The sequence below is a fragment of the Plectropomus leopardus genome, chromosome 24 (assembly GCF_008729295.1).
Source record: "Plectropomus leopardus isolate mb chromosome 24, YSFRI_Pleo_2.0, whole genome shotgun sequence".
NCBI classification, from domain to species: Eukaryota; Metazoa; Chordata; class Actinopteri; order Perciformes; family Serranidae; genus Plectropomus; species Plectropomus leopardus.
The window spans coordinates 501,042-527,534 of record NC_056486.1 but is presented as its reverse complement, the minus strand read 5'-3'; the positions used below and the strand labels follow the sequence as shown (position 1 = coordinate 527,534).

At 40.7% G+C, this 26,493-nt stretch overlaps 1 pseudogene; it reads right to left on the bottom strand.

The window, feature by feature from the left end:
• The window catches only part of LOC121963053, a 78,285-nt pseudogene that overhangs the window by 30,938 nt on the left and 20,854 nt on the right, over nucleotides 1–26,493 (bottom strand).

Below are 26,493 nucleotides of genomic sequence, written 5' to 3'. Positions count from 1 at the left end.
GCATTTCCAGCATGGATTATGTCCAATCAAACTGTGTATTTTAAGCCAAATCATGATCTTTTCCTTGTAGTATATTCATGATTTTTGTGCCTAAGTGTAACCACATGTTAATGCCAGCTAATGTACAAATGTAACATTTGGTTGCAGAAATGTACAGTGCAAACATTTTTCTCTGTATTTTGGGTTGTAAAAAGCCTTTCTCAGATACAGTGAAGAGAATTTTCACATTTCTCACTGAGACGTTCCCAGTTTGGATCCCAGTAACCAAACTTCAGACTTCTGAGAGCATCAGAGTGTTTTTATCCCCAGACGGTCGGAGCCAGAACAGCAAAGCTCGCCCACATAATCAAACTGTATCGGAAACAAGGGCTGCAGAGGGGAAATTTAGAGCCGGCATTGATTATTCACTTTGGAAGCCGGCATGTTGTCATCTGCTTTTGATATTGAACTTGGCGAGCGCTCAGCTCTCATCAGCGCCTGCTAACATGTTCTCACAGAGTTAAAAAAAATAAAAAAGGCAAAACAAGCTCTGTGCTGTAGAGTGGTAACCGAAAAGGAAGTTTTGCATCAAAAAGATCTGATGACTTTAACGTCAACCTGTATTTTTAGACACGTGATGAAGGAAATAATTACGCAGAAGGGAAAAAAGGCCACTTACCTGTGCATGGCGTGCAGCGCGTGCGGCTCGTAGTGGTAGCGTCCCTCGTGATGCCGCATGTCAATGGGGATGGGCGTGTGGAAGGTGGGGAAGATGTGGTGGGGAGCTGCAAGAACAGAAAAGCAAAGAAGAAGAGATGAGGGAGGGAGAGGAGACTCAAAAAAAAAAAAAAAACGAGCTCGCCTTTCAAAAAAAAAAAAAAATTCAAAGGCAAAAGGGCTACAATAAAGCAACATGAATTTCAGAGCAAGCTGAGCACTTTCGTGTAAAATATTGGCACTATCACACAAGAGAAGTGGAATAAATAAATAATCAAAGTCGTCCTAAGAAATCCTACATCTTGAACATAAAAGATATCCAACCGGGCTTTTGACAAAGACCTGCAGCTAGAGGCTCTTTGAACTAGACGGGATGATGGACTGTGTGGAGGGAAGCTGCTGCCCCGACTCAAACCGGGACTGACAGCGCTGGGAAAAGCTTTCTTCTGCTCGCGCTCTGCCCTTACAAACAGCATGAGCCTCCAAACGGCAAAGCTAAAACCCCCAAACTCACTGAGTACACACACGCACACACACTCCGGGTCAACTGTAAACATCACGCCGATGTGAAACTATCTGATTTCGTGTCTGTTTTTCAGGATTTAATTGTTGCCTGAAGTTACCGTCTGGTTTTGTTTTGTGTTTTCAGGGTTGGCGAGGACAGACGCAGCCATCGTGACCTTCTGCGACCTTCAGGTGAATAAAAAAAAAAAAGTACAAAGAACTTTTTGTTAATGACTACACAAACGTAATAGCAGCTGTCTACTACAAACTTAATACTAAAATTTCCTGCAAAGGTCCAGAAGTGACATCTTTATGAAGTCCAAGAGAGACATCTTTATGACGTCAAAAAAGACGCCTGTACTACTTCCAGAAAAGACATCTCTAGCTGAGGAATAACTGTGATGGATTTAAAAGCACTTCTCCTCGTTCAAATTCATCAGTAAAAGCTTTCAAACACAACCAAAAGCGTCAGGACAAATTAACAACATCAGCATCCAAGATTCCTTGAAGCTAGCATGTAGCTACATGTAGCACTGTTTTCGAAGACGGGGAATGTCTGTTACAGAGAATAGAGACACTTCCTTTGTGAAAAATCACCAATAAACACAACTGTACATGTTCCTATGGTGATATTATCTGAAATCTGGGAGAAATGATCCGCATTGACAACTGAGATTACCTGTTTCCCTGATATTAGCATGTAGCTACATGTAGCAATGTATTTTCAGTCGAGGGATTATTTTAATGGAGAACAGCGGCACTTTCTGCACTGAAAAATCACAAATATTTGATTCTGAACCAAAATCCACAAAACCACATAAGCAACTAAGATTACATGTTTCCTGGTGTTAGCGTGTAGCTTCATGTAGCAGTGTACTCTCAACTGAGGAGTGATTGTGTTTAGTGGCACTTTCTGTTGTTAGACATCACAAATAAAAGCTTTTAAGCACAACCGGACATGTTCCAGCAGGAATATGATCTGAAATCAGGAGAAACTGACAACATCGGCCACTAAAATTACATTTTTCCATGACATTAGCATGTTGCTACATGTAGCATTGTTGCTGCAGCCGGGGACTGCATATAGCTGCACTTTCTACAGTGAAAAATCAACAATAAAAGTTTCTAAACACAATCTTACATGTTCCAGCATGATTATAAATCAAGATCAGGGAAAACAAAAACAACAGCAACAAAGATTCGGTGTTCCCCTGATGGTAGCATGTAGCTACATGTAGCACAGTATTTGAATAACAATTATCATTTCTATATATTTTAAAATATTTCTCAGGACAGTTTTAATTTTAAGCACCTTTTCTCAGGCCATTCTCGTGTTTGTTTGTTAATTTTCTACTTTTTGTCTTTTTCTGATTTTCAGGTAATTTTCTTGCTCTTTTTTTCACATTTGTTTTTTACAAAATTTCTTTTTGGTCACAAAGAAGCAAATAAACAACTTGAAGAACAACTTAAATACAACTTGCAAGAGATTAGGAAAAAGAAAAGAAAATTAAAATAAAATAAAATTCAAAACAAAAACAAACAAAACGATGCAATGAAATGAAAAATAAAAACCTGCTTAAAAATGAATGTAAAATACATAAAAATATAAATAAAGTAAAATAAATAATTAGCATTTAGATTTTTGGAACATTACCTGCCAAGTTACTCATCGCCTTTTTGCCCCCTCATGTTTTTTTTTGTTTATTTGATTGTTTTTTATCACCAGTTTCTTGCTGATTTTTTGTGAATTCTTGCTAATTTTTGGGTCATTTCTTATTACCCTTTTTTCCATGTTTTTGAAGGAAATCAAGCCCAGTTTTGGACATTTCGGCAAACTTTGCACCAACATATCTTGTGTCTCTCACGTTTAACCATCAGCGTAATGACATGATGTTTGATTTGGCCGCAGCATGAAATCATTTTTGGAGGGCAAAAACATGAGCTGCAGTTTTTTGCAGTAAAGCTTCATTTCTGCATTTTCCTGCGTTCACGTTTTTTAATAGTCGTCTGTTTTTACGAGCTCCGCGTGTTTCGTTCTTTTAATGGCCCTTTTGATTTCTCATTACAGCCTTGTTTACCCAAAACATCAGAACTAATTAGCTGCTGCGATAACACGAAGCCGCAGAAGATGTCGTGTCTTTATTTTACCGCCGTATAAACGAAGCCTCTTAAACAGACTTTATGGAGTTGTGTTTCTTGTTAACATTTTTCTCAAGCTTTTTATTTTGGAAAAGCTCCACGAGGCCAAACTCTCTCTCTTTCTCTCTCTCGTCATGTCTGTACAGTCTCACATCCTGTTAATTGCAACCTGGTGCGTCTCGTCTCCGAGCTGCCGGATCGCAGAGAGACATCGAGTCGCGGAGCGGAGCGAGAGGTGAGCCGGCTGATCTCTGGATCGCATTAACATTCTCCCCGTGTCACACACACACTCGCGCACACACTCCGGCGGGAATCTCGCCGGGTGACCTGGGACTCGGGAGCGGAGGGGTCGGGGCCACGGATCATTATCTGCTCTCGGCCCCGGCGCTGGGAGGGGATAACGGGGCCTCCCGGGGCTCCCGGGGGCCCGGGACCTGAGTGAGTCAGCATTCCAGGTCCATTCCTCTCACTCTGCACCCTGACAGCCTGACGGACGGGCCCGTCCCCGAACGCCCGCAGAAATAGACCTCTTTACTTCATTTTCAGTCCGCGCGGTGCCATCGAGGCCTGACAGGACGAGGCTGGACTCCGTCAGCGTCGTCTCCGCACAAACCGCCGTTAATTTGATAGAAAACTTTTGTCACCGAAAACCTACAGTGACCCTTTAACTGATTTTTTTTTTCTTTAGCATAGAAATGTCTTGATGTGGATTCTGGGAGAACTTTACTTAGATCTTTACTTCAAACGTGCAAAATAAAATGATACAGAATAAAGTAAAATAAGTACCATAAAAAAGTACAAGAAAAGGACTCGCTCTATTACAAAAAAACCCGCTCTATTATGGTTAAGGAACGATAATGTTTTGGCTTAAAGTAGCTGGTTTTGGGAGAAAGGTCACCGCTGGAAATACAGAGCTGTCACGGTAAAAACAACAACAACAAATCCTTTTTGTGGCACTATCCCAGCAAGAGACACAGTGATGTCTCTGCTAAAACACAAACATTTCATTAAACTATCCGCGTTGGAAATATTCAGATTATTCAGTTGGATTATTCAGAAAACACAGCAGCTTTTTGTGAAACTGTCACTGTTGGAAATGCAGTGACGTTTGTATCCCGCTGGAAACACACTGATGTCTCTGTAAAAAAACAACCGCTTTTCATTTAAATATCCCCGTTTAAAATTGTGAGTGATATCTTGGTTTTTAAAAAAAAGAAAACGCTGCCCGTTAGAAACACATAGATGTTGTGATACTATCTTGGTTGGAAATGCAGTGAGATTTGTACAAAACAACAGTTTTTTTCTGGCACAGTGATGTCTCAGTAAAATAAAGACACTTTTAGTGAAACTTTCCCCGTTGGAAACACAGTGATGTCTTTGTAAAAAAATAACCATAAAAATGTAAAAATTAAAACTAAAAACACTTTTCATTTCACGACCACCACTGAAAACACAGCAAAATCTCAGTTTAAAAAAAACAGAAGAAGAAAAAATAAACAAAATTTTTCATGGCAATATCCCAGCAGAAAACAAAAAGATGATTACATAAAAAAGATGAATGATTTCATAAAAATAAATATGAAATCATAAATAAATAAATAAATAACCCTACTCATCTTACCCAGATATTAATAGCAATAGGACTATCCCAAATTCTGATTTGGGATAGTCCTAATTAAGCCAAGGATTTAAAGAGATCTCCGTGTCTTCGTCACGTTCTGGTGACCCAGATCTCGCTGCTCTTTGTCCCGACCCCCTCTGAAATTTCACCCCCAACTGTTCTGGGTGGTGTTTTAACTTTGAATGGGGCTCTCACACTCACACGTATAGTACATATATGCGTATTTATACTGTGTGTACTCAGCCTGCACAGCGTATGGAGTCAGACAGAGGCTTATTATAGTAGGCTGACCCAAATTATACTGCAGAATATCTGGGTGACAGACGACGGCCAGTTTGGTCCAGAGGAGGAAGGAGATGGTGATGCACACAGTCATAAGAAGAGATAAAATAGAAATAAACAGTGTTGCAGTTCCTGCTGCTGCTGTCTGACTCTCCAGTGTCAGGTGTGGCGCCTTTATTACAGTGTTTCACATCAATTAAACGCACGAGCCCGAGGCCTTTTCCATCACAAACACCGAACATGAGCGAGTCACGACTCCAACATACAGGAACCTGTTTGTTGTGATTTTCAGTAATATTATGGGAAACAACCTCATGAGTACATTTTCTATTACATTTTTGATGTCATAAAATAACCAGCAACAGAGGTCCCCGTTTGGTTGGTGTGCGGTCATAGTCCCCTGTTGGTAGTTGACATATCTAAAGTACAAGTACACCATTTACGCAAAGTGCAACAAGTAATTTCTGTCTGTAATCTAGAAGTTAACTTTACCTGAGCAGTGCGGAGAATTTCTGTCCTTTTTGAAATAGAAATTTTTATCTTAAAATTTTTGAAATCTGGAGAGAAATCACTTTTGCCTGTACTGCTTTTATTTAAACCTTTGAACCTTGAGCACATCAGTGTGATTTCGTTCAAAAACATGGGGGATAAAAACGATGAAACTTGCTAAGACATTGCAAGAAATTCATAGATTTAGAAGATTATTTTCAAAAAGCCAGGGCAAAATAAACGACTTGAGAAAAATGTCTGGAAATTAGTAAGAAAGCAAGAGAAAACTTTATTGCCACATTATTACGCATTTAAAAATATTATTTTTTTTGCATTTTTTCCATGTCTTTTCTTGTTGATGTTTTTTTTAAACTTGTTTGCATTTTTTAAAAAAGCAAAAAAAAAAGATAATTAATTTCTTGCTAATTTGTGACTTTTCTTCTTTCATGCTCATTGCCCTCTTCCCATGTTTTTGAGAGAAATCAAACCGATTTATTCAGGTTTCAAAGGGTCAAAACAAAGCCGGTCTATGTGCTAGAATCATTTAAACAATAAAAGTTAGGTTTGGGTGATATTTGAGGCATTAAATGGCATTAAATTCAGTAGTTTGTATGACACTCATAAGAAGATTTCAGTGAAATTGAAAGAAATGAAGAGTACAAAACTCAGAGTGATAGAAGCGAAGTACATGAAATGAAATGACTTGTATGACTTGTTTTTGATTTAAGTATGTTGTTGTTTTAGCAGAATTTTCAGTTTGTTTAGTTTGTGTCCGAATAAAGTTTGGCTCAGATTCGGTAAATGTGCCACAGAAGTTTCAGATGTCACAAGCTGACTCACAGCAGAGCTGCGGATTTTTAAAATCCTCACAACAACAGGAGAGTTTTGAGCTTTCAGAGCTCAGATTTCTCTTCCAGCTGGGACACGTTGGACCTGGAGGAGGCCTGTCAGGCATCCAGCCGGTCCTCCGAGTCTCCTCTGCGGCCCCGCTGTCCTGGCCGGGGGATTGACCAGGCAGGCTTATTCCATCACCGAGACAGCTCCATTGTTCTGCCGCCACAGGAAGAACAAAAGGCGAGCGCTCGGGAGAGTTCAAGAGGCACATTTACCTGATTCACGGGGCCCCGATCCCCCCTGGGCGTACGCAGCGTCAGCCAGCGCCGCCGTGCCCTCGCTTAGGCTCCAGCCATCTATTAGTCTTTGCTTGATAACATTTGTTTTAGCGTCTTCAGCGGGCCGGCTGCACTTTCTCATAGTCACCCCTCCTCCTCTGCGCGCAGCAGAAACACTGTTTTCCTGCATCGTCTTAAAGTTTGTGATCTAACAAGATCGTGTGAACGACCTCGAGCTTCTTCTTCAAAAGTTCTGCATGAATTCAGTTCATTCAAAGCTTCTGACAAGAAAATAATCTCACCTCAAGGTCCCTTTGGTGGCTGTTAGTGGGTGAGCTACCCTTTTATGCTTCATTGGGATTGTCCAGCGAATTTGGCACAAATGCTGACTTGGACTAGAAGATGAACTGATTATATTTTCATATGTCAAAAGTCACTATGACTTCATGTCCGTCCTGTTCTTGTCTACGCTGCATCTCAATAACGGAAATCTCTTAAAATTTGGCACAAGCGTACACTTGGACACAACAATCAACTGAGTAGAATTTGCTGGTCAAAGGTCACTTCAACCTTGCATCAGTCACATTTTTGCGTACATAATCTCAAGAAAGTCTTGAGTCAATATTTTCAAATTTGGCACAAATGTAGACTTGGACTCTAGGGCTGAATAGATTTTTGTGGTTAAAAGTCAATAGCAGCTGTGACCTTGAGTCCATCCCATTCTTGTGTACGGGATATCTAGACCATCTTGGGGGAATTTCTTAAATTTTGGCACAAATGTGTACTTGGACTCAAGAGAAACGGATTCAGTTTAGATGCTCAAGGGTCAAAAGTCATGTTTCTTGAGAACACGATATTTTAAGAGAATTTCTTCAAATTTGGCACTAACTTCCACTTTGCTTCAAGACCTGATTAAATTTGGTGGTCAAAGGTCACTGTGACCTTGTGTCTGTCACATTTTTTGGGAACACAATATCTTAGGAAGGCCTTGAGGTAATTTTCTCAAATGATCAATTCTCAATTTCTTCATATTTGGCACAAACGTCTACCTGAACTAAAGGAGAGGTGATTCAATTTTTGTGGTCAAAAGTCACCGTGACAGTGCGTCCCTCTTACTGTTGTGAACTCAGTATCTTAAGAACATAATGTTTCGGGGCGACCTCAGGTAGAGCGTGCGCCCCATATGCCTCAGGCTTCTGCAGCAGCCCGGGCTCACGTCTGGCCTGTGGCCTTTTGCTGCATGTCAACACCATATCTCAGGAACTGAAGAGGGGCAACATTTTAAGAATTGTAACCTGTTGTGGCTACATATGAGCTTAATTAGACATGGATGTAAACTTTAGCTGCAACTTGACTGGTTTTGGAGGCGTAAAATCATGAGGCAGAATTGTAGTTTGTGTTTGTATACATGTTTTGAGTTTCTAGGTTCAGACATGACTTTTACTGTTTCTACACTCCACATTTGTCCATGAGTTCTCAGCCTGTCCTGCCTCTCTTGGAGAAACTGCAGCAAATCATCACTCTGTTCCCATCAGATTTACACCGACTCTAACAGCCAAACTAAAGCCACTTTTTTTCTGTCTTACTCACTCTGTGAGGATAGAGTTTAAAGATCCTGGCAGGAAATGACAGCAGAAAAAGTTGGCTCAAGTCCTAAATACACAAACTGCTGCGAGCAGTTTGATCCAGATTTCTCCACATGATAACAATTTTTCTTGGTCTCTTTTACCAAACCAGACACGCAAAAAAATGCGTCACTTCCTGTGGACTTATCCCAGGAAATAGTGACGAGTCAGTGCGGATTACATCACAGCAGCAGGAGGAGAGAATATGAAACTGGAGGCACGCGTTTCTTCAGTCAGAGAGTAGAAAACAAACACAGATTATCAACACAACTATCAAACTTGTTTGTATCTTAGTGTCTCTTGCATGAGAAGGTTGGAGATTAGTGTGATGCTTAAAAACATTTGACCTGCTACTTTTCAAGTAATGTCTGAAAAAAATGTCCATACGTAGCAAATGTGCAAAGCTGAGCCATAAACGATGTTTACTGTATTGCAATGGATACTTTAACCAAATTGCAGACTGTTAATGCCTCATTGTGTCACGCTCCCACAAAGAAGTAAAGATGCAGTTACAGTTCAGCAATTCAGTATCTGTTCAAATGCCTCTCCTTCTGTTTTGAGATATGGCATTGAATAAAATGGCCTTTGACTACCAGATTTTAATTAGTTCATCACTGATTCCAAGTGGATGTTTGTGCCAAATTTGAAGAAATTCCTTCAAGGTCTTCTTGAGATATTGCTTTCATGAGAATGAGACAGATGCAAGGACAACTTCTAATTGGCTCATTTATTCAGTTCATTCAGTCCAAGTGGACATTTGTGCCAAATTTGTGAAAATTCTCTCAAGGCCTTCTGAAAATCTAACATCCTAGAAGAATGAGATGGATGCCAGGTCACAGTGACCTTTGACCACTAAAATCTAATCAATTTTACTCTTGAGTCCAAGTGGATGTTTGTGACAAATTTGAAGAAATCCCCTCAAGTCATTCTTAAATTATATCATTTTCAAAAGAATAAGGAAGGTAAAGTCACAGTGACCCTGACCTTTGACCACTTACGTCTCATCATTGAGATTAGGTGGATGTTTGTGCCAGATTTTAGGAGATTCCCTCAACGAGTTCTTGAGATAACACTCTCACGAGAACTCATTGTTTAGACAAAGTGGACGTTTGTGCCAAATTTGCCTAATCCTTTAACAAAGACGTCAACAGATGAGACTTAAATTAAGTAACAAAGACATCAAATAGTGATTCTTAAATCAACTAACAGATATCAAAAGGGGAGACTTCAAGAAATACGTCGACAGGTGAGACTCAAATCAATTAACAGAGTGATAACAGGTGATACTTAAATTAATTAAAAGATGTCATCAGGTAAGACTGTAATTGATTTCCGAAGACGTTAAAGTTTATACTTAAATTAACTAACAGATGTAAACAGATGAGACTTAATTAATCAATTAACAAAGACCTCAGCAGGTTAGACTTTAATTAAAAGATGTCATCAGGTAAGACTGTAATTGATTAACAAAGATATCAAAAGGTGAGACTTGAATTGATAAAAATATCTGACGTTCAGTCCATCATGCAGGAACAAGCACCTTTAGTCCAGAATGTTTCCTAAACTGCCAAATTAGAATATTTTAGTCGTCTAATATCAAATAACATCAGTGTCCATGTACTTTTGGCCATGTGTTTTTTGTGATTAAGAGGTTTTTGATGCCACTTCAGAGTGCTCTCTGAAGAAAAACGGGTTCAGGACGTATTTTTACCTGCTTTAGTCACCCTGCTTACTGTTTGGGCCAAACCACTATGTGGCTTTGGCCCTGGTGGCCCTGGTGGCCCCTGTGGCCCTCGTGGCCCCGGTGGCCCTGGTGGCCCCTGTGGCAAACCACCTCGAGGGAGAGTCACTTATCAGCCTCCGACAGCTGTGCTCAGGCCACGTGCTAATAACCTCCATGCATCACGGGGCTGAAGGTGAGCGCGCGGCGGCGGCTGGCATTAACAAAACGAGGCCGGCGAGGCGAGGTGGCGCCGCTGATGGGCCTCCTCTGCTCGCCGTGCCACGAGCGGCGTGTTGTTAGCATGCTGTTTGTGCAATTTAGGTACTTAAAAGACTGCGAGGGTCCCAAGACTGATTGCGGCGTCGAGTAATCACCCACCTCCAGTGCTGGCCTGATTTATCACCCCTCGGCTTAATAGCACTGCTTAACACACAGGTTTGTCCAGATTAAGTAATTACCTTAAAGCTAAAGTTTATTATCTTGTTGGTCGGCGGCGTGATAAAGGCCCGCTGTCGAGAGGAGCCACAGAGAGCGCCCGCAGCCGCTGGAGGAGAGCGATAATTAAAATACAATGAATTAAATCGTCGCTTCTGGGGCTGTCACCGTGCTCCCCAGCTAACATCCATATTACCCCGCCGCCGCCCTCGCCAGGGGGGCGCCTGGGATTACGCCTCGGCCCCGAAACCGCGGCAGCAGCTGAGCGGGAGATTACTCCAAAGGGCCGCCGGTAAATTAAACAGAGACCTAGTTCTTCTCCGAAATGAGGAAGAGGAGGGCGAGGACAGGGCGGTGCCTTAATGGGGGCCGGAGGGACCCCTTGTGGGACCAACAGGGGGGGGGGGGTTTCAGACAGGGACACTAAACCTGCTTCAGCTGGGGGACACTTTGACACCCTGACAGGAGGCCAGTCACAGCAGCCCCCAACATGTTCAGGATTTTTGGATGTTTCTGGGATTTAAGGACTTTTATAGGATTTTAGGACATTCTATGTGTGGTAGGACATTTCTCAGATTTTAGGATTTGGGGACTTTTATAGGACTTAAGGACATTTATAAAAGTTGAGGATGTACAGTACCTCAAATTTTAGAACGTTTCTAGGATTTTAGTACATTTGTAGGATGTTTGGACATTTCTACGACTGAAAAACAATTCTAGAAGATGAGGACATTTCTAGGATTTTGGGACATTTTTCGGATATTTGGACATTTCTAAGATTTAAGGACTTTTGTAGAATTTAGGACGGTTATGAGATTTTAAGACTTTTCTCTGATTTTTAGGACATTTCTAGGATTTCAGGATGTCTCTTGGATTTTTGGATATGAGTCAAGGACATTTCAAAGATTTTGGGACTTTTATAGGATTTTAGGACATTATTAGGATTTAAAGTTCCCTACTCTGATTGTAGGACAACTATCAGATTTTAAGACATGTAGAATTTCACGACATTTCTAGGATTTTCGGACATTTATAGGATCTTAGGACATTTCGAGAATATGAGAACTTTTCTTGGATTTTCCAGCATTTCTAGAAATTAAGGACTTTTTGAAGATTTTAGGATGTTTATTGTATTTCAGGACATTTCTAGTGTTTTAGGACATTTCTCAGATTTGATCATGTCTCTCAGATTTTTTGATTTCTCTGGGATTTTTCTTGGGTTTTTGGATGTTTCTCAGATTTTAGGACATTTTTAGGATGAAAGGACATTTCTCTGATTTTAGGACATCAGTGTCTCAGCTGTGTCCTCTGTCGGGGGTGTAGGAGATCGTCCTCTGGCTCTTTTTTTGGTCAACAAGCTCTATGTTGATGCTGTTTTATGTCTCTGACACCTTATGGAGACTAAAAGGACAAAAACAATTCACAGAGTCAATCACTTTATTTTTAATGTGAATTAAAATTTTTGGGGGGCACCAGGGGCCCTATCAGGGGCCAGATTCAGCCTGTGGGTTGTAAGTTAGTGTCACTGTTTTGAGTGATGCACCTCCTCATCCTCCTGGTCCCCAGGTGTCTTTTCCACCTCACCGGTCCTCACCGAGGGGGCCCGGACCTCCTCTTCGATCTACAAAAATAGACGGAGGCGCGTGCTGTCGCGTCAGCACCCGGCAGCCTCCCGTGTCGATAAACGCTCCGCTGCACGCCCGACACAATCTGCTGAAGCAGGACTGTCTCTATTTTTTGACCCGGCCGTCCCCCGACTCCGCTGTCCTAACAGGCTTTATTTTACTGTTTCTGTGTTTGTTTGACACTCGGCTGCTGTGCGTGATGGAGAGCAGGCCCCCCCTGACTTCCTCAGTCCTCCACAGACGGCTCGCACCTCTTCAGCTCACCGAAATGTTTGCAAACAGACACACAGAGAGCGAGCGCATCAGGGAAACTGAAAACGCTTTGTTTCAAAGGTGGGAAATCAGAGAACTATTTCGTCGTTAATATAAGCCAACTAAAAAGCTACATTCCTCACAAATAACTGCATAACTTAGTCTCAAAATACGTCTGTGGGCCTTTCTCCTCATTGTCTTGCTAAGAAACTGACGCATTTCCAGAATATCAGTGTTTGGACAAACTTTGTACTGATACTCAGAGGATAGAAAGGGTGGACCGACGTTGCATCGTTTGTTTCTGCAAACCTCTGATGTGTTACATTTGTATGTTATAATTAGCAGACACGCTGGAACTTTCCATTTCAACAGGTTGTTGTTAATGTTGGTTAAGTTTAGGAAGAAAAATCACATCATTTTTTGGCTTGAAATACCTGCTTTTCTTGGTACTAACACTGATGGGTCACTACTAAACATCAACGCTTGCAGCCTAAAAAGCCAATGACAACACTGACAGATTGAAACAAAACACCCACTTTTGGTGCCTAAGAAGCAGATAAAAACCCGAGAATGGAGCCTTAAACAACCCAGTGGAAACACACCGTTAGATTGCTATAAAACACCCAAATTTGAGGCCTAGAAACCTGCAGGAAAAACACTGACTGGCTGCTACAAAACAGTGACAAACAGTGACAAAACACCAACATTTGGAGACTTAAAATCTGATGGAAACAGGCCAAACGCCCACATTAGGAGCCTAAAAAGTTGATGGAAGCACACTGACTGGTTGCTACTAAACAAACATGTTTTAGGCCAAAAAATGCAATGGAAAACCACAGACAGGATGCTATAAAATTCCCACATTTTCACCTTCAAGTTTTTACTTTAAATTGCGACAAAACACCCATGTTTGGAGCCTAAAAAGCTGCTGTAAACACACCTTCTCTGGGCACGGAGGTGGTTTGGGAACATGAACTCTTTAAGTTTTGTTGAGATTTAAGATGAGACAGATTTACTCGTGTTTCTTCGGAGACGTTTGTCCAGACGGATCCACCTGAAGCAGAGCTGCTGCTGCTGTCTCCCAGGCTGTAATCACACCTACAGTCGGCCTTTGTGTTTACGAAACGCTCTGCTTCCCTCCGCTCGATTACAAGCCGAGCCGGCCTCGTAAACCAAACTCAAATGAATTCCTGCGCGGCGTGTTTATGGGAGAGATTTTGCAACGTGTCATCGCGCCGGGGGCAGAGATTCTGATGGCGAGGGATGTCAAAACAAATCAGAGTCCGGGTCTTGTAATTTCCAGCTCAAAGTGATGGCAGCTCTGCGGTGTAATTCCCCCCTCACACAAACACAGAGAGAAGGAGCCGAACATGTCACCGTGCCCTGCTCCTCATCTCGTGATGAGAAAGAAACTGAATGCAACAGAAAAACCTGCAAATTTGTATCTTCCCTGCGACCTGCAGCTCGTCACAAAAGGCCCTCGGCGGTGGGAAAAGAGCTAATCAGGATTATAAAGTCAACTCCCTTTCACTTTGTCTCCTTTCCGCTATTGTTTTCTGTCGAGTCGTCTCCCACATGCTCCTCCTGCACAGAGAGGAGTCCCAGCATTGTCGAGCTCAGGCTGAAGTGTGTGAAGAGGATTTTGTGTGCAGAAAGGAGTCAGAGGGCAAAGGTCACGGTGGTGTTTAGAGGAACGGTGTGACGTTTCCGTGCAGCATCAGTTTTTAGATCTCGTGCTTTACGCAGCCAAAACATGGAGAAAAGAGCAACTTAGCAAGAAATGTCCCCTCAGTTTGCAAGAATTTGGTAGAATTAGAAACTTTTTTTTTAAAGCAAGGGGAAAATGTCAAATTTTCAGGTAACTTTCTCTCTCTTTTTTTTTTTTTTTTTTTTACTTTCCTTTTTAGGTAATTTTTGTTTTTTGATTTTTTTTTTAATTTTGCGTTTTTCTGCTAATTTTCAGGTAACTTTCTAGTATTTTTTAAAACTTTTTAAACTTTTTTTTCCCCCCTGTATTCCCGTTGCTGTGAATTTCTTTTGAGCAGGACAGTCTGCAAATGGACTTTTAAAAAAGTTTGTTAGAAAATTACCACAAAAAAAGAAAAAAAATCCAGAAAACTATATTCAGAATTATTATATTTAAAATTATGTGACAAAATGTTACGTAAAAAGTTCTAGAAAAAGTTGTTTAATATAAAATAATATCTTGACTTACGATATTGAGTTAGTGCCACTTAAAAATTACGAGTAAAAGCTGCTTAATAAATACTGCTTTCGTCATGTAAAATATTATATTATGATTGTATAACAATTATTTTGAGTTATATTAACTTACTGGCTTTTACTGTATGTAATTGAATTTGGTATTTTTTACTTTCTTCTGAACATGTAAACAAATTTAAAAAAAAAAAATTTAAAAAATAACATAGAATAAAAAAAAAAAATAGAATAAAAAGAGTTTAAAAAATGCAATCATAAAACCAGGAAAATAAATACTGATTTCTGTCTGTTTGAATAACAGAAAATCACTTCGTAATATCCCATGTACTCTTAATGCGCGAGGTGCCGGGTGTCGCCGTGGTGATGGCGTGTGTTTGGGGGCCCGGTTGGTCAGGAAGCTAACGGCTCTCAGACTAATTGTTGTCCTCGCGTGCTTCGTCTTGCAGCCTTCGGTGGCGTTTTCAGGCGTTAATGAAAGCACCAAACCAGGCCAGAAACAAGGTCAGAGATATGCAGATGCTCTCGTTTACAGCGACTCTTTCTTAATACGAGTCACTGAAACTCATTAGACGGGACTTTAAAGATGAATCACCGTAATGAAGCTCCACAGACACAGATTTTTTTTGTTTTTTTGCTGAGTATGATGCAGCGCCGAAACGCTTCATGTTTAATGTTTTATTCCATTTCCAGGGCGGCCAATTTTTCGTTTGATTTTGTAAAAAGTTTCTCTGTGATTCGCCGAGACGAAGAGCGAGTCAGCGATTAACGGTTCTCTCATTGTGCGCGGCGGCCTCCTCTGCTTCAGCTCGGCACTTTATCATTACACACCGTGCTGTTTGCCGGGCTTTGTGGCCCTCGCAGGCCCCCATTCAGCCGCTGAACGGTGCAGGTCAGAGGTGGCCCCCTCGAGACGAGAGGAGGAGGAGGAGGAGGAGGAGGAGGATGTGTATCACTCGCCATATCGAAGGCAAACATCCTCGCACTCTTTAAACCACCTTAGTTAAGATGTTTTCCCTCTTTAGGCGTGAAAGAGAGAGACGCCATCATGTCGCCTTTTTGCGTGTTTTTCATTTGTTTTTGTACAGTTATGCGTTCAGATTCTCTCTCCAGCTCCCTAAAATTATATTTTGAGAAAGAAAAGCACGATGGCCCGAAGGTCAAAACACAACAACTAACAAAGCATCAGATTTCACAAAACACAACGCAAACAGCGTTTCAGCAACGCAGCTTTCCACACAACAAATCTGTGAAATGTAGAGTTTCTCTGAGACGTTGTAGCCTCCAAAGAGATATCGTGACTATCAGTGTCGGTCGTTTGTTCAAACTGTAACTTTTGGGGACGCAAATCAGAAAACAGTTTCAGAAGCCGGATCTGTCATTAACTCTTTAAATCCTGAGAAAAATGATTTCCTTAAAAAAAATGCAAATGTGTGCAGAGAAACAGTCTGAAAAAAGCTCAAATTTGTCCCAAACAAACGTTTCATGAGGTCGTCTCTGTCGTTAAAAGCACTTTGTCCTCGTAAACTCCTCCATGGTGCAGCAGCTGTCTTCGCTCAGCTGGATTTACACCGAAACGCCGCTCCTGAACAACGTGTCCGCCGCTCAGGACGACTTTAGATATTTCTGCTGCCTGCTTCACATCAGGCCATAATAAAGAAACCTGCTCAGCAACAAAGCTTCAAATTAAAGTCGGGACTAAGAAAGGAGCATGTGAGCCTTTAATCTTCAGCCAGGATCAACTTTCAGTCCTCTAAAACTTTACTGACTCGGTTTTATTGTGTCAAACCGTCCAGGATGAAGACATGGACCTTTTATCTGTGAGGATCTGAAAACTGGATCAGATCTTTACTTCACAGATCTCAACAAGATCAATATTTTACTATGTTTTTTTTTTTTTTTTTTTTTGCTGAGTCATGTTTCTGTGAGCTGGAGCAACCCGATCACCACAATGTTTTTTTTTTTGATTTTCCGAGAACCACTGATATGCTGTATTTGTACGTTATTATGGAGCTGATACGCTTCCTTCAAAAGCATGGGACGAAGCCAGCGAGCAACTCATGAATGAATGACAGAAATTAGCAAAAAAGATAAAAGTTTAAAAAAATTTAAGAAAAAGTAAACAAGGATTTGACCTGAAAATAAAGTGCTAAAAAATTCTGAGAATTGTGTAACATGATTAGAATATGTAATTATCATCTTTATTAAAACAGTTTATAATGATGACGAGAAAATAAGAAAGCAACAATTTAGCAAGAAAGTTTACTGAAAATAAAAAAAGTAAAGCAAGTAGAAAATACAAAAGAAAATGAAGGTGCTAAAAGTCCCAAAATACATGTGTTTATTCTTTTTCATATTTTTTGTAATATAATTTTAAATATGAAATTAGAGTTTTTCTGGATTTTTCTAAATCTACAAATTTCTTGCAATTTGGAGGACATTTATCCCCAAGTCGCTCAGTGTTCAAAGGTGTACTTATATTTATTTATATATTTATTTATGTGTTTAGACTCCCTTTACATAGTACTTGTGAAGTATTTAATTAAGCAAGAAATCGACCCAAACATTTGCAGTTTTATAAATAGATTTTTTTAAAGGAAAAAATTATAAAACATATATTACATATTTTTAATTAGGGAAGTATGATGCACAATAAACATAAATATTTTTTATGTTTTTATTTTTTATTTTTTATTTTTAAATCTACTGATTTCTTGCAATCTGTGGAACATTTATTACCGAGATGCACATAACCTTTATTTCTGCATATTTTGAAAGAAATCAAAGTAATTTTCTCAGGGTCTTTATGTTTGAGGAATAAATAAAAGTGTAAAATTTGAAACAGTAAAGGTTTTAAAAGGTAAATATTTCCGACTAAAATGTGTTGGAGGAAATCTGAAGTTGCTGCGTTCCCTCGCAGGATAATCTGATTAAAATGCCAAAAACATAAAAGATTGGTTCCCTGAATGGCTCTGATGCGTCATCACTCATCCGTCCCGCCACAGATCCCAAAGCTCAGGGACCAGAGAGGGGAGGGGGGGTCTTGATGAGGAAACGAGAGTCGGTCTGAGAGCGGCGAGGCCTGCTGCGAGCGGGGGGCGGGGCGAGGCCGCCTGCCGCGGGTTCATGTCGGCCCTCGTGGTCGCTCGGGCTCATGTTTCCGCCGCCGTGTTGCGGCGCGAGGCTTCGCCAACGGGCTGTCAGCTGTGATCGAGTTCCCCCGTCAGTCAGAGACGTGTCATTACTCCCACGTCCCCGACGCTTTACACGCATCATCCCGCAGCCCGCCGCCGCCTGCTGCTCTGTGGCGCTCTGCAGGCGGAGGAGGAACGATTGATTTCTGAATGAGAGCGGTCCAAAATCAAAAAGCTCTCTGTTGTTCTGTCAACTTGTTGTTGATCGAGTCGTCTGAACGGCCGCCGAGTGACTCGAGAAAACGGATCGATCCCCGTCCGTTAGCTCTCTGCGCGCTCCTCGAACTGTCAGCCGAGGAGCTGCAAACTTGAGTTTTTCTCACTGCAGCGAAATCAGACTGAAATACGATGAAGCCGTTCGGCCGGTCAGATGCTGCTTTGGAACCTCGAGGCTGGATTCTCCGTCGGCGTATAAACGTGTTTCGGTCCTAAACACAAAAAAATACGTGCATTGTACGAAAACGTGACAATGTCGTAAAATACATTTCTGTTTCCACAGGAAACGGAAGGTTTTTCATCGAAACTTATTTACACTGAGACGTGGATGGATCATGAGACAATGAGACAATCATGAGTTTCTTTCGGTAATTTTCTCTTTTTGTCGTTCTTTGTGTTGCTGCTAAAAACAGTGATGCGCTGCTTAAAAAAAAGAAAAAGAGAGAAAAGAAAAAGTCCTAAATAGTCTTGTCAACGCGCTGATTTGTCGCTATAAAACAGCCAAGCTATGTTTCATAAATCGAGCATCGGGACCGTCCTCTCTCTCTAAATCCTCCTAACCTTTTGAAACGGAGCAAATCGGCTCAACGTGGAGAGCAGGCAATAAGCAGCTTAAAAAAATGACCCAAAAATGAACAAGAAATTTGTAAAAGTTGCAAGAAAATTACCTGATATTGGCAACAAAAAAAAAAGGGAAAGAACAAAAAACAGGAATTGATCTGAAAAGTGCTTAAATATAATATAATAATAATACAAATTAAAAATAAAAAAATTACCCAAATCAGCAAGAAATTAGTAAAAGTTACAAGAAAATTACCTAAAATTAGACAACCAAAGAAGTTAACAAAAAACAAACAAACCCCAAAACTAACAAACTCAGGGAATGACCTAATGGCCTAAAAATTGATAAAATAAAATAGAATAGATAATAATAATACTTAAAAACATAGTTTTCATGTTTTTCCCCAATTATTCTCTCTCTCTCTCTCTTTTTTTTAGCTTTTTTGTCATTTCACTTTTTTTAAATTTATGTATTTCAGTTTGTAGGGCATTTTTCCCCATGTTTCTGAAAGAAATCAAACCAATTTTCTCAATGTTTTAAAGCTAAAAAGCATCTGGTTTCAAACATTAAACATTAAACATTAAACGTGAAACACTGCATTAAAGGGTTATTCCCCCTGACTTCCACAGACACAGAGCTCTTTTATTGAGCTGTAATGACTGAGCGTCGGTGTGAGCGTGCGGCGCGAGGCCGGCTAATGGGAGCCACTTAGAGCCGAGTGTTTACGAGGGAAAATATTCCTCGGAGCCGCGTTAAGCTCGGAGCCAGGTCATATTGACGGTGTTTTAACAGCCGCTGTGGGCCGCCGCCGCTGCAGACGTGGGTTTGGTGTTAAGGGGGAAAGTCTGAAACACAACACTCGGCCCTCTCTCTCTTTTAAAATCAGCGACGTGACACCCCGGCGCTTCATAAAGATTTATAACGTGCAGACAAACAGCGGACTGTGTGTTTATCCTCGTGTGCCAGCTTTGATTTCCACCGCAGCGCCGCTAATTAGCTGTTATTGCTAATCTCCAGCTGCTTTCTGCAATACTTACAAGGCAATTAGTGCGCCTCTTCTCCTCCCACTGAGGGAGGAAAGAGCTGCAGCTGTGTGTCGCGCTCAGAGCGAGCGCTTACACCGGCCCCGCTCACCTCACCTGGTCGCACCGAGAGATTTAAAGACTCTGAGCTCACTGGTCCACCAACGTTTCCACAGGGACAGAAAAGACAAATATTTGGACGCGTCAAACGTCGTGACGTTTCTGTGATTTTATTTCATAACTGAAAATTACAACTAACCTACTACTGAAGAATTCAAATAGACAGCTGACAAATTACAAACTACCAACTTCAAACTACAGACAACATCTATGAAAACTTCAAACTACAACTGAAAAACTATAGACAACATCTGAAAAACTTTAAACTACAACTGAAAAAACTACAGACATCTAAAAAACTTCAAACTACCACTGAAAAACTAAAGACAACATCTGAAAAACTTCAAACTACAACTGAAAAACTACAGACAATATCTGAAAAGCATCAAACTACAACTGAAAAACTACAGACAATATCTGAAAAACATCAAACTACAACTGAAAAACTACAGACAATATCTAAAAAACTTCAAACTATCACTGAAAAACTACAGACAATATCTGAAAAAACATCAAACTACAACTGAAAAACTTCAAACTATCACTGAAAAACTACAGACAATATCTGAAAAACATCAAACTACAACTGAAAAAAACACCATTAAACAAAAACACCATATTTGGGGGTGAAATGCTGCTGCGGGTCCCTGAAAAACACCGTTATTTATGGGGTGAAAAGGCTCCCAAACACAGAATGTGGATTCATCCGCAGCTTGAAATAGTCCAGCAGTCAACAGTTAGATGTTGACTTTGGCTCCTTCGTGTTTCCTTAAACGTCGTCATCCTCAGATTTAAAGCCGGTTGTCTCTCTACGCTCGGTCTGGACTCACTGTTACACTTGAGGCGTTAATGTTTCCATGGCAGCACGAGGCGGAGCGCCGGCAGACATAACGTGACCCGAGCGGCTGCGAGGAAACTCTGAGGTTTACTTTCTGTGGTTCGGTGTTTGTGTTGGGGGGTTTCCATCAGCCGGCAGAGAGACGGAGGGAGGAGGGAGGACACGCCTGAATCTGAAGACTTCGCTGTCCCGCAGTGACTCTCTCCCCGAGTCGTAACAGTCATGGTGGGCCTGCAGACGGCGGCGTCCTGTCAGAACCACAACGAGCTGCTAAAACCCCAAAACAGTGTAATCTGCCCGGACTTCATCAGGACGGGTCCTCTCTTCTCAAAATGCTGTTTCAGGAGGAGTCACGACGAGCTGTTGGCTTAAAATAAGTCCAGATATAACAAGTGGCAGCTCACCATCCTGGAGATGTCTTGAAATCCTTGAAAAGTCTTAAAATCCTTGAAAAGTCTTAAAATCCTTGAAAAGTCTTAAAATCACGGAAATGTCTTAAATCCTAGAAATTTCTTAAAATCTGAGAAATGTCCTAAAGTCCCAAAATGATTTCTAGCACTTCAGGACATTTCTTGGATTTTAAGATCCTGGAAATTTTTTCTAAAATCCTTGAAATATCCCAAAATCCCAGAAATGACCTAAAATCATAAAAAAAAATTTTTAGAATCCGTGAAGCATCCTAAAACCCTTAAAATGTCCAAAAATCACAGAAAATTTCTTACAGTCCTGAAATGTCCTAAAATGGTGGCCAATGGTGTTGTTTGTGTTTGGTGACTAAAAAAACGTTGGAAAAAACAAAACAGTGACGAGTTGGTAACAAACAAAAACGTTTGTGCCTAAAAATCAGCTGGAAAATCAGTGACGGGTCGCTTAAAGACAACAACGTGCGTGCCACAAAAAAGTGAGAAAAACAGCGACACGTCCTAAAATAAAAAAAAACATGCTTGCCAAAAAACAGACTTGTTAAGTTTAAATATGGGCCCCGACAGGGCCCCTGGTGGCCCCCAAACAAAATAAAATATGTAGTGAAAATAATGTGATTGTCTGTTTTTGTCCTTTTAGTCTCCGTAAGTGTCAGAGACATAAAACAGCATCAAAACAGAGCTCAGAGCTTAACACAGCTGAGACACTGATGTCCTAAAATCACAGAAATGTCTTTAAATCCTAGAAATTTTCTAAATCCCAGAAACATCCTAGAAGTTCTGAAAACGTCCTAAAATCCTAAAAACGTCCTAAAACAGTGACTGATGGGGGTGAAAATCACCTGAAATCAGCTGGAAGACCAGCGACGCTCCACGAAAAGACTCGTGTTCGTTGCTTTAGAGACGTTAATAAAGCGTGTGTGTGTGTGTGTGTGTGTGTGGTGTGTGTGTGTGTGTGTGTGTGTGTGTGAGTGAGCTGCTGAGCCCAGATAGACCTCAGACCCCCAGACCTCGGAGGCCACCTCTCAGGGGGGGCGGGGGAATCATTTGCTGTCTGGTGGAGCAGCCGAGGAGGGAAATAGAAAAATGAAGAGGTGGGGGAGTGTTTGGGGACTTTTGGGGGACTTTTGGGGGAGTTTTTGGGGCCTGATCCTGTGAAACATGCGTCCGCGGTTTCGGCCCACTCGCTGCCCGCCAGCGGCCGTAAACCTGCAGGAATGCGGCCCGTTGTTTTTGGAATCGCTGCCTGCAAACCTTTAACGGCTCTGAGAGACTGATGTCTGCAGCCGTCACGTATTTCAGCACCGAGGCGGCTTCAGTCGGCCCGCCGCGCTCACCGAAACGCGGAGAGAGCGAGAACCGAAACGCCAGTCTGTGTCAGAAAAGATCCGCCATGTTTACTGAACACAGAAGGTGTCAGAGAAGAGCTCCCTTCATCCTGATTCTGATTCCCTCATTTATAATCATTCTGCCGTCAGTGTTTTTACCCTCTAAACCCCAAGAAATCAGCTTTATTTTTCCCAAAAATACAGAAAAGAAGTTACTTAAAATAAATTAGCAAGTGCTTAATAAATGTTACAAAAAATACCTGAAAATAATTTTTTACAAAGGAAAAAAAAATAATTAAAAAGGGGAAATTACCCTAATAAAGTGGTAGAAAAAAAATGAATTTTTTACATATTTAATTTAAATAAATAATTAATAAAATTTTTAACAATACCCCTCGGGCCTTAAAAAAAACACATCTCATAATCATCTTGCAGCTAATTATCTTGTCACCCGTTATTTATTTATTTAATTATTTATTTATTTACTTAATACTAAAATTGTTATTATTATTAGTAGTATTAGTATTCATTTACAACAATTTTTAGTACATATCTTGCCAAGTTGGTCTTTTCCCATGTGTTCAAAAGAAATACACTGTAATTTAATAATCCATCGCAGCTAATATTCAGATCATTACCTTGTCACCTTTCAATTTATAGTTTATTTTAATAATTGTTTTATTTTTATTTTTTTAAGATTGCGGGACAGTTCTTGCCAAGTTGCTCTTTTTTGTGCTTTTTAAAGAAATCAAAACCATTTTTTAAGCCTCTTTAAGTATGTGCTAAATCAGTTATATCCATTATAATTTTTCAGTATTCTAAGTAAAAGGCATCTGAATGCAACACAAGAAAAATGAATTAGCACAACATTTTAGATCCCTGTGATTAAAAACAACATCTTTAGGATTATTTGTGGGAGAGATAAATTTGAAAAGACATTGAACCTGCTTTACTTCGAATTTGAGCTCCCTGACTAAAACAGCACGTTTTAATCGGCACATCTGAGGTGATTTGGATTAAAAAGAGACAAAATTTCCGCAGTACAATGTGAGCGTTTCTCCATCTTTACTCTGCTGGCTGCGGTTTGTGTGGAATATCTGGGTCGTGTTTTTACGAGTTTCCTTAATGACTCCAGCCTGAAAACAGCTAACAAGTCCGGGGCAAGTGAGGCCAGAAAGTGTTGGTTTTTTTTTTTAATTTATTTATTTTTATCCAGTAATCTACAGCTGCTCCATAAATAGACCGAATATGAGAAAAAGAAACGTTTCTGTGTTCACTTAGTGCATCTAATCTGTCTCTCCTCGAGTGGAGCTGCAGATAAAACGGGACGAGGGCATCTTGGAAAGTCATCAAGCTAAATGTTTACAAAGAGCCGCAGAAAAGTGTGTGTGTGTGTGTGTGTGTGTGTGTGTGTGTGTGTGTGTGTGTGTGTGTGTGTGCGCGCTCGTGTGTGTGCACAGTCACATCTGGGTTCTCGTGTAGAAACAGCCGTCACTGTGATTACTGGAAACTGTACAGAGGGGCCACATGCTGCAGAAACACTGCTGAAATTTTCACTTTTCACAGATCCAGTGAGGGGGCCTTGGCAGGGCCGTAGCACCAGATTCTGGGTCCTGTGCATTAGCAGTCCCTGTGGGGCCCCTTGCCCCCTTTCTCTCTTGATCTCTCTTGATCAATGTTTCCCTCGTACATCTTTTGAAACTGTTATGTGACGACGATAACCAAGACTGGAATCATTATGTTTGCAAGTTGTCTGTCTCTTTCAGGAAATTTCACCAAATTTAGCACAAACATCCACTTGGACTCAACAAAGAACTGGCTACATTTTTGTTGTTATAGCCCAAAGGTCAAGAACATTATGACCTTGCATCCATCTCATTCTCTTAAATGTAATATCTTAAGAATGCCTTGAGGGAATTTCACAAAATTTGGCACAAACGTCCACTGGACTAAAGGTTGAACATTTTAGTGGTCAAAAGTGACTGTGGTCTTGTGTTCATCTTATTCTTGTAAGCGTAAAATCTTAAGAAAGCCTTGATGGGAATTTCCCCAAATTTGGCACAAATGTCCACTGGGCCCTAATGATGAACTGATTATATTTTGTTTGGTCAAAGGTCAGGTTCACCGTGACCTTGCATTCATCTTATTCTTACGAATACTGTATCTCATGAAGTCCTTAGGAAGGTTTACTAAATTTTGGCACAAACATCCACTTGGATTCACGAATGAACTGATTACATTTTGGTGGTCAACGGTCAAGTTCACATCGTTTCATCTGTCTCATTCATATAAACACAATATCTCAAGAAGGTCTTGAGGACATTTCCTCAAATTTGGCACGAATGTGATGATGATGATTTGATATGCATCAATCTCATTAATGCAATATCCTAAGAGGGTTTTAAGGGAAGAAATCAGCAAAAAGTAATTAGAAAATTACCAAAAAATAAGCAATAAAATACATTAAAACAAAACTAAATTAAATCAGAAATATATAAATAAATACATTTTTTTCTGTAACATAACTTTAAAGGTATAATTATAAAAATTATAAATATAATTTCTGGACTTTTTCCCTTCTTTTTTAATTTTTTAAATTAATTAATTAATTTATTTTTATATTTAGTAATCCCATCAGCTGATTTTCAGGTTATTTTCTTGCCAACAATTTTTTTTTCAATTTGCAGTGTCTCAAAAGAAATCAAAACGCATTTCTTGCAGCACAAGTAAAATAATGTGTTGAAGAAAGAAATGAAAACAAGTTGTGATAAAAATCAGGCTTAGCTTTTCCTCTCACACGTTTGTGAAAAACAAAGTAAAATCTCTGCAGAATGAGGAGGGATTTGACTCGATGTTTCAGGCGTTTTGTACTCGAGTTTCTCTCTGAAGCAACAAATCTCTGCTGAATATTTCCCCCAAAGCATAAAAAAAATGTTAAAAATCAGTGTGTGGAAGCACTGACCCACATTTAACGCACGTGAACAACCTGCTGAGGTGTTCTCACGGCGAGCGTCCCGGCGAGCGGAGGTGAGGACGACATGAGAGTCAGCGAGGACGCGTGTTTTAAAGATGTCAGTGAGCGTGTGATGAAAGCTCGCTGTAATGAGGTTAAAAGACCTTGTTCTTACCTCCAGAGTATAAAGGGGACGAGTCAGTGGCGGTACAGAGACTGACGCGGATGCAGACTGACGGGCCACTTTTGAAATGGAAATCCAGCCGGTGATTTAGTGACATTTCTGCTCTTTAACGGAGAACTTGGTGGCCTGCCACGATGAAGAAATCCAACATTAATTGTTGATAAGAGAATATCAATGTAGGACGGATTTTACATGTGGAGCTGGCGTGTTTCTTCACACGCTCTTCTTCAATATTTGAACAAAGCCGGAGCGAGCTCCTTTTTTTTCCTCCTGTGGATCATCAGGACAGTCCCAGAGTCTCTGCAGGGCCAGTTTCTGCACCACAAAGCAGCTCACATCCAGAACTTCACCTCATTTCAAGGAGAACTTGGCTGTTTTCCAGCCTGGACTCTGTTTCCCGTCTTTTTGTGTCTAAGTGACCAATATTTTCTGAAATTGGTCCAGAGTTAAAGAGAGCCGCAGACCGCAGCAGTGAAACGGGCTGCATAACGTGTTTTCAAAGTCGTCACATGTCGCCGCTTTGCAGTGGACTTCTGTGCCTTCGATTACGCTCTCTGCTGCGTTTCCAGACGCTCCGGGATGATGCAAACAACGCTACAGTGTCATCAAAAACACATAGTAGCAACCAACGCCAGGATGCAACTAAAGCACATAGCAACCAACACCAGGACATCAACAAACGCACATGGCAACCAACGCCGCATCAACAAAACCACATGGCAACTAACGCCAGGACGTCAACAAAAGTTCATGGCAATAAAGGCCAGCACGTCACAAAAGGACCGATGTTTGGGTCCCACGTGTCATAGAAGCCAGATGTGTCATTTCCTGATGATTTTCTTTTTGTGTCTTCTTTTTTTAATTCATTTTTTAAAAAGTAGGGAAAACATCTAAGGAAAACTGAGACCAAACCACAAATTTAACGATTAATGCA